The sequence below is a fragment of the Plectropomus leopardus genome, chromosome 11 (assembly GCF_026936395.1).
Source record: "Plectropomus leopardus strain MGB_pleo_1.0 chromosome 11, ASM2693639v1, whole genome shotgun sequence".
NCBI lineage: Eukaryota > Metazoa > Chordata > Actinopteri > Perciformes > Serranidae > Plectropomus > Plectropomus leopardus.
In genome coordinates, this window is record NC_142186.1 from 35,242,123 (window position 1) to 35,254,310 (window position 12,188).

At 41.4% G+C, this 12,188-nt stretch overlaps 1 protein-coding gene across 4 annotated transcripts in view; it reads left to right on the forward strand.

Annotated features, from left to right (window-relative positions):
- The window catches only part of sema6cb (semaphorin 6Cb), a 191,574-nt gene that overhangs the window by 78,289 nt on the left and 101,097 nt on the right, over positions 1-12,188 (forward strand). For all 4 annotated transcript variants that reach the window (XM_042489201.2, XM_088084711.1, XM_088084712.1 and 1 more), the window contains one exon: positions 6,841-7,005. The gene's annotated coding sequence lies outside the window, so the exon portion shown is untranslated. The remainder of the gene's footprint in view (positions 1-6,840; positions 7,006-12,188) is intronic.

The following is a 12,188-nucleotide window of genomic DNA, read 5'->3' on the forward strand; positions in this document are numbered from 1 at the left end:
AATATTTTTAGCCCTTTAAAGCTCGTCTCCGTCATGGAAAATAGGTCACAGATGAATATTTTTATTCATATTTTTTAGTTAATGGATTTATTCGATGTCCACCTCCCATCAGGACATCGGAGCTGTGAGACAGACTGCGTCCTTGTTTTCTTGTCATTTACAAGAAATGGATCATTTGTTTCCAACGCCACACTTAATGCATTAAACATACCAGTGCATGCTGGGAGTGTTTCCCCCTGAGGTTGGCGAGCGCCAGCAGAGCGGGATGCGACGTGCCGCGGTCTGCCGGTGCAGAGGCAGGCTGAGACGAATCCCGCAGCTCCCTGTTTGGAAGCTTTCTCCCCTCACAAGTGTGAGGCTATTTCTGCCGAGTGTGGGCGGACGCAATGAGTGCGGCCGCACCGGCGTGCCAATTAGTCTCATACTCACACGCTCACACACGTGCGCACGCCTCGCCACTCGCTGAAAATGTGATTTTGACAGAAATAATTTTAGCCGTGAACCGGATTTGTAAGTCTTAATGCCAGATTTTATAAAGTTTTCCTGTAATTTTCAGGACGGAGATAAATGTTCCAGAAAAACTTTGTGACCGTGAGACGCTCAAACTGGTAATTAGAATTAAAAGATAACAGCTTCCCACAGACGGACGCTTCTGTCCTGATCAGTTCTTCAAAGGTCCGAGTCTCGTCTCGTAACAGCGATGCAGAGTGGTTACAGGGAGGTGAACTGGTCAATGTTATTTCAGTCTGCTGCTGCTGTGTCCGCACTCATCAGTCATGAATAAAGGCCATCGCTGACAGCAGAGCAAGAAAAACAAAATCCTGCCGCTGTCTTCTGATCTTCACGCGTGGCGTTTGTGTAGTTTACTTTACAGCTTACTGAGCTCCGTTTGGCAAGAAAACAGTCGCATCACGCCGTTTGAAATGTTTATGGCGAGCTGTAAGCCCACAGTTTGTGTTACACTAAAGCTGTTTGGGTTAATAGCAGAGTTAGATGTCATTTATCTAAGAGAGACGTTTCGAGTTCAGCAACAAACCAAATCTTTTTTACTCTCCGAGAGCAACACCAATACACCAATATTAACTCTACTTTTGCATCTTTATATATTTTCTTTCGTCCGGGAGCTGCTTGTGATGGAGATAACGGTCATTTTCCTGGAGCTTCTGCCATTGCTGTGTTTCTTACACACTAACCAACTAAACACTGAAGGCAGATTTCCATTAACCCTTAAATCGTGCAAATCGAAATTGTGAATATAAAATACACCTAATGGAAACATGTCAGTTTCAAAAAAAATTATCGCAAAACAGTTTTTGCGTTTCCATGAGGTGGTATTTCAGGCAATTAAATAAAGCCATATTTGGCCAAACTGCAATGGAAACACTTTTTAGTCTTTTCTAGGTCAAAAAGCTGTTATTGCATCACATAACTCTTCAAAAGTTGAGCAGATCATCAGGAAGTTTTGAATCCACAATTGTGAAATCGTGGACTATCAGCTCCCAGAATCCCAGAAAGGGGCTCGCCTTTCCATCATGGCTCCATAACACGTCTACGTGGCCTTGGATTGGAAATAATGGCGGCTAGTGCGGTGGTTGCTATAGAAATAAAGCTGCTAATGTTTTGAACGTCCATCGCCATGGTTACTGGGATGTTATTAGAGGAGAAGTAGCACAACATCAGTCAGTGATAACAGTCATCTCGCGATTGTGTTTTATCGACATTTTAAAAATATTGCTTAATTTTTGCACAAAAATCTATGATGGAAATCTGCCTTGAGAGTGTAACCTCTCGGCTGTATCCAGACTCTGTGCTCCTCATCTTCTCCTACAAAAGAGGCTGCAGTGACTCGCTGCCGCCTCTCAGGTCAGGACGTATTATCACAGAAGGGACGGCCCGTCTCTGGCTGCTCAGCAGTGGACATCTCTGCAGCACAATACATCGGCCTCTTGGACATAATGTCAAAGGTTTTACTTCTTCACACTCAATCAGTTCATTTTTTGAATGTTTTCACCTAAAATTGTGCCCCGATGTTACAAAATGCACCTTTTAATTAATACGTCCTCAGACTAAAAGCATCACACGAGGAGGTCACACTGTGACGCTAAGTGGACACTAATTGATTTTTAATCAAATGCAAGTATCAGTGTGGAATACTGACTCACTCATTTCAGCGTCTTTAACAGGAAACACGTGACATATCATACGGCGGGAGACATGCGGATGAATATATTTGCTTCCCTCAGGCTCGCCTGTGTTGGCCGCAGCTTTGATGTGTGTTTTATTAGCTTTATCTCCAGCGGACAGCGAGCAGATTAAGTGGATGTGTGCACGCCCTCCAAACCTGCAGCCTTCAGCGGCGCCGTCATTACGCACATTACAGGAACCTGGAGAGCGCGGGCCTTATCGTGTCATGTTTCCCTGATAGGGAGCGTTAACGAGACGCGACGTGCGGAGGGGGAGGGGGGTTGTCTCAGCTGAGAGTAGCCAATAACGGTGCGGCCAGTGCAGCTTTTCGTAGGAACGCCTGCAGAGAATTGAGCAATTTATTGGACGTTTTTAAAGTAATGCGCAGCGGGTCGGACTTTGATTGAATTCTTGTTTATTGCGGCGACTCGATGTGGCGATTGTTTCCTCTTCTGGGAGGAGAGGAGATGAGAGGATCTTTTTTTGAAAAAGCCTCGATGGATGTTTTTCAGCCGGCCGGCTCCTCTCCCCTCAGTCTGTTACATTCTCCTCCTTCCTAAGAGACGGCAATTAATCTAATTAGTAATCAATCAGCCGTTGGGCCCCCCGCCTCCTCCGTGCTAATGGAGGATATGACAGGCCTGGACCTTGAATTATTAATACCTCCATTCCTGGAGCCCCCGGCCCCCCTGACGCCGGCGACCAGGGGCCATTGATCACCATCCAGTGTGCAGCTCAGGGCCCGCAGGGAGAGATCCAGAGGAGTGGCAGTGGAGGTGGGGAGAGTCTGTGCAGGGGCTTATGGGTAAATTTGGTGAGTGAAGGGTTTTGGCAGATTTGCTGAGGCAGCTCGATGTTGTCTTGTTGGTGTGTGCGGTCTGCAGGGAGGCGAGTTTTGGAAGGTTCCCGCGGTCATAGAAAACCGCACAGATCTGCACAAAAGTCATAGAATTTCACAATCATATTTTCCAGGCCTGAAAAAAGTCATGGAATTTGTAGAAATCATTAAAAGTTTTGGAAAAATCATGGAAATGTGTTGGATGTAATAAATCAAATTACAGTATAGCTAGAGCATAACTTTACATGGCTGTATTTTGCATTTATTTTTCTGACGATTTTTTTCCCCTTCTTTTTAGTTTTTAAAAAACAGGTTTTCTTTTTGAAAATTTTTGGCGATTTTTTTTCCTTAAATTTTTTTTGTTGATTTTTATAGAATTTGGGGTGATTATTTATTTATTTATTCATTTTTGAAATTCATGTTTTTTCAAAATATCACCATTTATAATAGACACTTAAAAAACAGAAATTATTGTTGGATTCTTGAAATTTCTGACGGTCTTTGAACTAATCAGGTGGGATACTGAAGGAGAGAGGACAAAAATTGGGTTTTTGGAAAGTCATGGAACGTTTTGAAATGTTGTCCATCACAATGTGGGAGCACTGGGAGGAGATGAGCGATGGTGCGGGTGGCGTCAGTGGGAATGTTGTGCTCCGAAAAGCTCGTTTGGTTAATGGGGCTCACCTCCAAACTATTACTGCGGGATCAGGGGGCTCTCTGCGGGAACATTTCTACAAAATGAGATTAGAAATTATAGCACGCCACAAACACCGGGGCACAATGATCGCAATGAAACAATCAGGGCAACATTATCCTTCATCTCCCCACGCGTTATATGAGCAGCCGGGCTAATAGCCCCAGCAGCTGAAGTCACAATCCCACCAGCTGATCTCATTTACTCGAATCGATATCAGAAGCTCCTCTGAGCAGAAAAAACAAAAACAGCACAAAACAACAGAAGCTGTTTGCCTCGTGGTTTGTTGTTACCGTCCACAGAGCGACAGTCCTGCGTGTTTTTAACTCTCATCTGTCCGACCTCGTCTCCTGAGACGGAGACACTCCCCGTTTGTTTCGACTCCTCGCCGTCTGTGGCGTTTAACTCTGTTCTTCAGGGTGTGATATTGGTTTTATTGGTGCTGGAGATTTTTTTCAGTTTGACTGATGTGTGACGCAGGAAGTCAGCGGTCAGAGGTCGTGTATGAGGTAGTGCTTAAATGTAACTAAGTACATTTACCCCAAGTACTGTACTTGAGTATAACTTTGAGGTACTTTCACTTTGAGTATTTTCTTTTTGTGCTACTTAATACGTTTACTTCACTACATTTGTCTGACAGCTTTAGTTATTTTACAAATTAAGATTTTTGCATAAAAAACACAAGAAGAGTTTATGAAATATGATTTGTAACAAGTTAAATTACTGAACAGTTTATATCAGTGCAGCTGCAACAATTCACTTTATCAGTTTATTCACAGAGAAAAAAAATGCTATTGCCCATTTTGATCAACATTTAAGTCTTTTCTGTTTTTTATTATTATTTTGAGGGTGTGTTTTTTCATGTTTTTTTTTATCTTTTTTTAAAAAATAAGTATTTGGGCCTTTTTATTTTCTTTTTTATTATGGGGAGATTTTTTGTAAAAGAATTTTAATTTTTTGGGTGATTTATTTTTACTTTTTTTTAAAATGGTTTTGAGTTTTGGGGCTTTTTTTTTGTTTGTTTTTAGTTTTTTGGGTGTGGATGCTTTTCCAAGGGTTTTCTGCATAGGGTACTTTTGCTTTTAATACATTTAAGTGCATTTTTCTCATAATACTTACTTTTGCTTAGGTAAGATTTCTAATGAAATACTTTTACTTGTAACAAAGCATTTTTACAGTATATTATTCATACTTTTACTTTAGTATCTGACATCGTTTACCACTTGTTTGAAATGACATCACTCTTTACTTCCCATGACTGAAGATCAGCTGTTGTAACCTTTCCAGTTACCAGCCACACATTTAGCCCCGCCCTCTTTATGCCGCACAGGTGAGGTCACCGACAGCGAGCGTGCCAAGGCGGTCACGGCGCTCCGCGTTACGTGCAGGAGGCTCGTTAAGTGTTTACGGGCCGTCAGTGGTTTTTATGAAGCTCAGCAGCTGCAGCCTCGTTCAGGAGGGATCAGCAGAGCAATGCAGCTCATCTGCTGCAGAGCGAGTCAGTGAGTCAGTGAGCTGGACGGGCTTTATCCACGTCTGCTGAGGCTGTGAGGAATCACTCTGCGCGCACACACACACACACACACATAAACACACACACACACACACACACACACACACAAGGAGGGAGGTATGAAAATATCTGTGTAGGAGGTGAGCTTAGTTACAGAAAATCCATAAACCACCACTCGCCATTAGTCACCACCAGTCATCAGGGACAACCTGTGTGTGTGTGTGTGTGCACGCGTGTGCGTGCATGTGTGCGTGCGTGTGTGTTGTAGTTGCAGGAATGCATTTACAGGAAGTTCCTCTCCTTTGTGTTTGGTTGTGGTTTCTCTGTGGTGAGGCTGGTTAAAGGATGACGGCACAGTTGGCGAGGTGAGGGAACGGCGGAGCGGCGCTGTGTAAACTCTGACTGAGCTGCGTGAAGGAGTCTCTAGAGAGCAGAGACAAGCTGAGGAGGAAAGGAAGCTGCTAAGGTTTTGAACATCCATCGCCATGCTTCTTGAAATGACATTTCGAAAATATCGCTTAAGTTTTGCGTAAATCTGCAATGGAAACCCGCCTACTGTAACACAGCAGTGCTTCATTTTACAAGAATGTTGCGACACATTTTACCTTCATGAAAAAAATGACAGCTCCTGTGATCTGGATGTTTACTGGGATTTAAATGGTGTTGTGATGAATTGTGCAGCTCTGCTGTCCACCAGGCTGCTGCTGAAGCGCTGTGTGTTTGGAGCGTGTTGTTCTCTGCAGCAGGTCCATGAGTCCCGCTGCTCCGCACAGTCTCTTCTTCATGCTGTCAGTTAGGAAAACAAATTGTGCATTTGGTCTGAAACAGAGAGAGTGGGCAAGCGAAGGTTTGGAGCTGAACAACGATGAACTCTGACCTCTGAATAGATCTGTTCTCGGTGTATACGGACTCACACTAAATATCGTGTTGGTACACATTTCAACAAACCCACATTAAATGTTATTAATGATAAAAACACCACGTCAAACATTACATATCATATAAATAATGTGGATATAAAGTCATATTGTTATTAAAGTATTACAGGATGTATTCTAATAATAACCCTTTGAAGCCTTTGAAACCTGGGAAAATTTGTGTGGTTTTTTTCAAAAACTTAGGAACAAAGACAATAAGCAACTTGGTAATTAATGTTTAAAAAATTGCAAGAAATTAGTTGATTTAGGAAGTTATTTTTTAAAAAGCTAGAAGAAATATCTATGGGGAAAGAAAAAGCATAATTACATATTTAGAATAATTTAATAAGGTTAAATATTTTTAAGCCCTTTTTTCAATTCATTTTTTAAAATGTTATTATTATTATTATTATTATTATTATTATTATTATTATTATATATTTTCTAAATCTTTTTTTCTTTTCTTTTCTTTTTTTTTATATTTTTTTTGAAGTGTTAAGAAGGAGTCCTCCTCCAGTGGCCTCCTGTTTGGTGCAGTAACATCTGTGTGTGTGTGCGTCCTCTCTGCTGGTGTTCGCTGTGATGTTATGACAGCAGAGTTACACTCAGAGGAGATGGAGCTCCTCGCCACGGGGGCTCCGAGGGTCAACCCTCCTCCCGCCTGCAGCTGATCCTGATCTGTTTGTTCTCACAGGAAATTTGAAGACTGGACGATCTCTGAGGGAGAACCCAGAGGGGGGTTTTAACCCCTGACGCCCCATCAACCACCCCGCCTCCAAAACCCCGCCCCCCTGCTGAGGTGACTTCCGAAGAGAAGTACGAGGAACTTAAGATTGGTGGATCCTTGGAAAACCTGTCTGTAAGTTCAGTTTCTTTTATCTTGTACACACCGTGAACATCTCCAGTTTGAGCTTTCACCTTTTTTCTGGGGTTGTTTGTTTGCTTTTTGACCTGATTAAAGTTTGGGAGTTCTGGATCTTCAATCAGGATGCGTACAAGCTCAATGCTGCCAGTGTGATGAGAAAAACAAGTTCCTGTAAGTCATTATACTGAGAAACTATCTCCAAACAGTTAGTATGATTTGTTGTTATTCAATCCAACAGTAATTTCTGTTTTTATAGTTTATTGCTATAATAAATGCTGTCATTTTGGCAGGTGTCATTTTGGCGGACATGTGGGTTTGGTACACATGTTTACATTAAAAATCACCAGAAACTTCAAAAAAAGATCAAGACCAAGAAATTTTTGAGGAAACAAAAAAATCAATAGTTTAAAAAAAAATCACAAAACAATTTAAAGTGAGAAAAATTCCATAAAGTTTTAAGAAAATCACCAAAGTTTTAAATTAATTTTAAAAAAAAATCTCCAATTTTTACTATATAAAACATGCCTTCTATACCAATTGGGCATTTTTTCTCTCAAACATTTTGGTGATTTGTTTTTGTTTTTTTTCCTACAGAGGTCTGAGCGTAACCCCCACTGTCTCTCAAATCCTAGGAACGCCCCTCCTTACAGGAACTATTTTTTGTCATGACACTGGTGAAACGTGTTTCCGTTGAAGTCAATACAGTATCTAATGAATTAAAAAAGTCTGTGAGATGAATGTAGGAAGTAATGACGTGTGCGTGTGCTATAAATTCAGGTGCACATACTGTGAGTCTGAGCGTGTCCACAGTGATGGACAGGGAGCTGTCTGTCCGTGTGTCCGTCTCTTAATAACCTTCCCTTGTTACACACACACCTGATTGTATGAGCCGCAGCAGGCCGTGATTTTCAAGTGTTTTTTCCAAAGTGACAGAAAGACTCTTGAAAGCTTTCAATCAGAGCTCTGCCTCACACACACACACGCAGGTACACACACACTTTATATAACACAAACGCATTGTTTTTCCGCGGCGAGCTTTGTCCCTGTGAGCTGTTATTTGTCAGAGTGAATGTTCACGCTGGACTATCTCTATATTCACGTCCCTTTCAAAGCGCCTCATTGTGCTGTGATCCCTCTTTTGGCTGGCCGTGTGTACGTGCGACACGGGGCCATTGTCGAGGATTGTGCGTCAGTCACCACTTTGGAGTTGCTCTCTGCTGACAGCGGGAAACAATACATGACGGCCCGGTAAGAGGGGCGAGCCTATAGGAAAGAGGTGTTGAACTGAGCGCTGGCACGGCGGTGGCATGAGGGCCCCGGCATGGACAGCCTCTTTCTGCCTGTCATTATCGATGACACAAAGACGTATCAAAGGGGGTGAAATGGGACAGAACGGCAGTGAAAGCGGGCGCACAGGCGTGAAACATGATCAGACCGCTGAGTTGAATAGAGGTATTATCGTGCCAAAACTGAGGGAGAGGGAGAGATGGAGGCAGAAAGAGACTGAGTGGCATTGCTTTCATATCTTGTCACCCACTCACTTAACAATGCAGGCGCTGTGTCCCTCCCACCATCACTGAAGCATAGTTTGCTGCATATTTGGGATGTATGAACATTTGTTCACAGCCCACATGCTTGACATGAACAAACAAAACAGATCTTTGTGTGCCAAACCAAAACATGAGGAAGCTCTTGGTTAACCTGCTCTCTGTCTTTATGCGTCCATGTGCTGGATTAAACTCTTTAACCTGCAGGATATACGATACGGTACGATATGGTACGATACGGTATGATATGGTACGATGCTATACGATACGATACAGCATAATATAACACAATCCAATAACACATAATATGATACGATACTTATAAAACGATACTGTAAAATATAATACAATACGGTACAATATAATATGATATGATACATAAGACATATTACGTTATAATACAATATGATATGTTATGGTAACAAAACAGTAAAATATCCGATATAATTTGATATAAAACAGTATAATATAATACGACACAGTGTAATATAATACGATATTATATGGTGCAATATGATACAATATGATATAATATGATTAAAGAAATTGTATAATTTACAGTGTAAAATGATGCAGTACGGTATAATATAAAACAAAAGGTTTAATGTAAAACAATACAGTGTAATATAATACGGTACCGTATAATACGTTACAATATGATAAGATATGATATGGTAAAATATAATATGACACAATACGATACAGTGTAATACAGTTTATTACACTCATATGATTCTGCAAAAAAAAATCTTTTTTTTCTTTAAAAAACCACTTGTTTTTTTTTTAAGACATAGGAAAACCAAAAACCAAGGCCCAATTTTTTTTTATAGACAACATGCCTATGGATTTGGAAGGCATGTTTTCCATGCTGTCCCCTCCCATAAATAACATATTGTCCCTTATTTATGTTAAAATATTTAATTGTAATCCAAATCTGAATTCTTTTTTTTTTATAAAATACATATTTTAAAAAAAACTATTTTATGATAATGACAGCGAACCAATAAGGAGTATCAATGGTCGTTTCAGAGAAAATGGGATTAAAAATTTGCCTCAAAGTCATGGAAGTTTTTTGGTAAAAATGTGTATGAACCCTGACAGTGAGGGGAGTGTGTGACACAGCTGGTGTTTTAGCACTTCAGTTGTGCGGTGTGAAGCGATTAGTAAAACCTCCATCTTGTTGTTTTTGAGCTGCAGGTGGTTTGGATGCATCCAGTCTCTGATTTCATTTATGCAATTATGGAGGAGAATGAGGCGATTGTGGTCATTAGGAATAATGGGAATATACAGCTGCGTGTCATCTGCATAATAGTGATAAGACACCTTATGTTTTTTTAATAAGATGTGACCCAATGGAGGCTTGTCAAGTGAAAAGAATTGACTGCAGTGTTTTGTTTTCTGCGCTTCAGTCGTGCAGTTAGCTCATAGCAAGTTTTACTCAAGAAAAAAAACAGAAACAAAATAGTGAGGATAATTTCCGAAAGCCTAACCAGACATCATAGTTATTTACATTGTTTAAAAGGAGACTGCAGATTTTCAACCAGCTCTGTGTCACTGCAGAATGGACATTTTGAGGTTTTGCTTCTCTTTGTGCTGTCCCGAGCTCCCCGCTCATTCGCCACCAGGAGACCTTGAGTTTCGAGGCCTCTGAGCGAGGAGCTGCAGGCGCTGGCAGCCCACAGAGAGGCAGAGTGTTGCAAATTTCCATTTTTTTTCTTACTAGAGAAGAAAAAACAAAGTCCACATGTAGCTGTTTTTTCCTCTCTTGTAATATCGCACAGCACCTAGTTTTTTGTCATCTGGATGTGCGTGCTTTTGATGTTACTGCACTCAGTGCAACGACAAAGAGCTTGTTGAAAATCGACATAATTAGCAGTAGTTAATGCATTTTCTTTACAACTCTTCATTTAAACAAGCACTCACATTGATTCGCATTAAAAGTTTAATGTTACCTTCTGTCAGGTCCACTGCATGGATTTGAGGATCTTTGGAAGTATTGACATCTTTCTTTTTTTCTCTGTTTTTCTGTGGTGAGTTGGTTCAGTTTTACCATAGACTCAAAGTGAAGACTTTAAGTTGTGTTTCAGCTTCAAATTATCTCAAACTTTGGATACTTTCTCTGCTCTTCACTCTTCGCTGTTTTCTCTATCCATCCCTAACCCTCCATTTTTTAAATTCACATCATCACATCAGCGAGAGCTCGATTTTTCGCTGTAAAAATCATCTGTGCTAAACGCAGTGCGCTGTATGTAGTATTTAGCTTGATTAAATTAAGCTTCAATGCAAATAATTTGAATGGGTGATTGTCAGTGATGGAGTCTGTAGAGTTTTAGCCTTAATTGAATGCCAACTACAAGTACATTTTCTGTAATTTCTATCAGGGCCATATTTTTTTTAAATTAACATATCTGTTGCACACCTCACAACCTCTATTCAGCTTGGGGAAAAAATCTCTAAATCATTGCCACACTGAGAATGCAGCGTCTCACTATTATCCTTTTGTATTTTTCTGCGCCAGTCGTCCAAACAACGCCTTGAGGGAATTTCTTTAAATTTGGCACAAACGTCCACATGGACAACAATGAACTGATTAGATTTTGGTGGTCAAAAGTCAAGTTCACTGTGACATCATTATGTTTTGTGTCCATTACTCCACATCATATCTCAGGAACAGAAGATCAGATATTAAATTGGTGACACTAATCTGTAAACTGTGCTGACTGTAGAGATCTTCTGTGCGAAGTTTCCGTGTTTTCACTGACATGGATGCAAACTGAAACTGGAACATGATTGATGCACAAAGACATACAACCAGCAGGCCATAATTCTAGCTTAGATGAATACTTTCGGTATTTCTGCCTTATAGAAGAAACTCTCAGAGGGGAAGGATTGTCAGAGAGCGGTGAAAAGAGACAAAAGGTGCAGCTTTAGATATCTGTTTTGTCTCTGAGCCGGCTGAGTCACCGGGACGCCTGTGTATAAATCTTGTGTTTGCCCACTGATAAACTCCAGGTGACCTCTCTCCCTGTTCGGCTGCAGTCTGTGTCACTGTCCTTATTTTCTCCTCCTTCCCCTCTCTTCCTCCAGTTCCTCCCTGAGTCTTGTCACCCTGAATCGTCCTTTCTTGTGTTGTCCTGCCTCCTTGTTTCATCATCCCTTCCTAATGTCATTCCTCCTTGTAATGGCCCCCCTTGAGTCGTTGTTCATCCTTGAGTCGTTGTTCATCCTTGAGTCGTCGTTCCTCCCAGAGTCGTCGTTCCTCCCAGAGTCGTCGTTCCTCCCAGAGTCGTCGTTCCTCCATGAGTCCTCCCTCCGTAAGTCATTGTCCCTCCCTGAATCTTCATTCGTCCCTGAGTCGTCCCTCCTTTGTCTTTCCTCGCTGAGTCGTACTTCCTCCTTGAGTCGTTCCTTCATGAGTCCTCTCTTCTTGAGCGTCTTCCCTCCCTGAGTTGTTTGTCCTTCAGTTGTCCCCCTATGAGTCCTCCCTCCTTAAGTCATTGTCCCTCCTTGAGTTGTAGTTCCTTCTTGAGTTGTCCATTCATGAGTCCTGTTTTCTTTAGTCGTCTTCCCTCCTTGAGTCATCGTTTGTCCCTGAGTCCTTCCTCCGTGAGTCATCATCCTTCCCTCAGT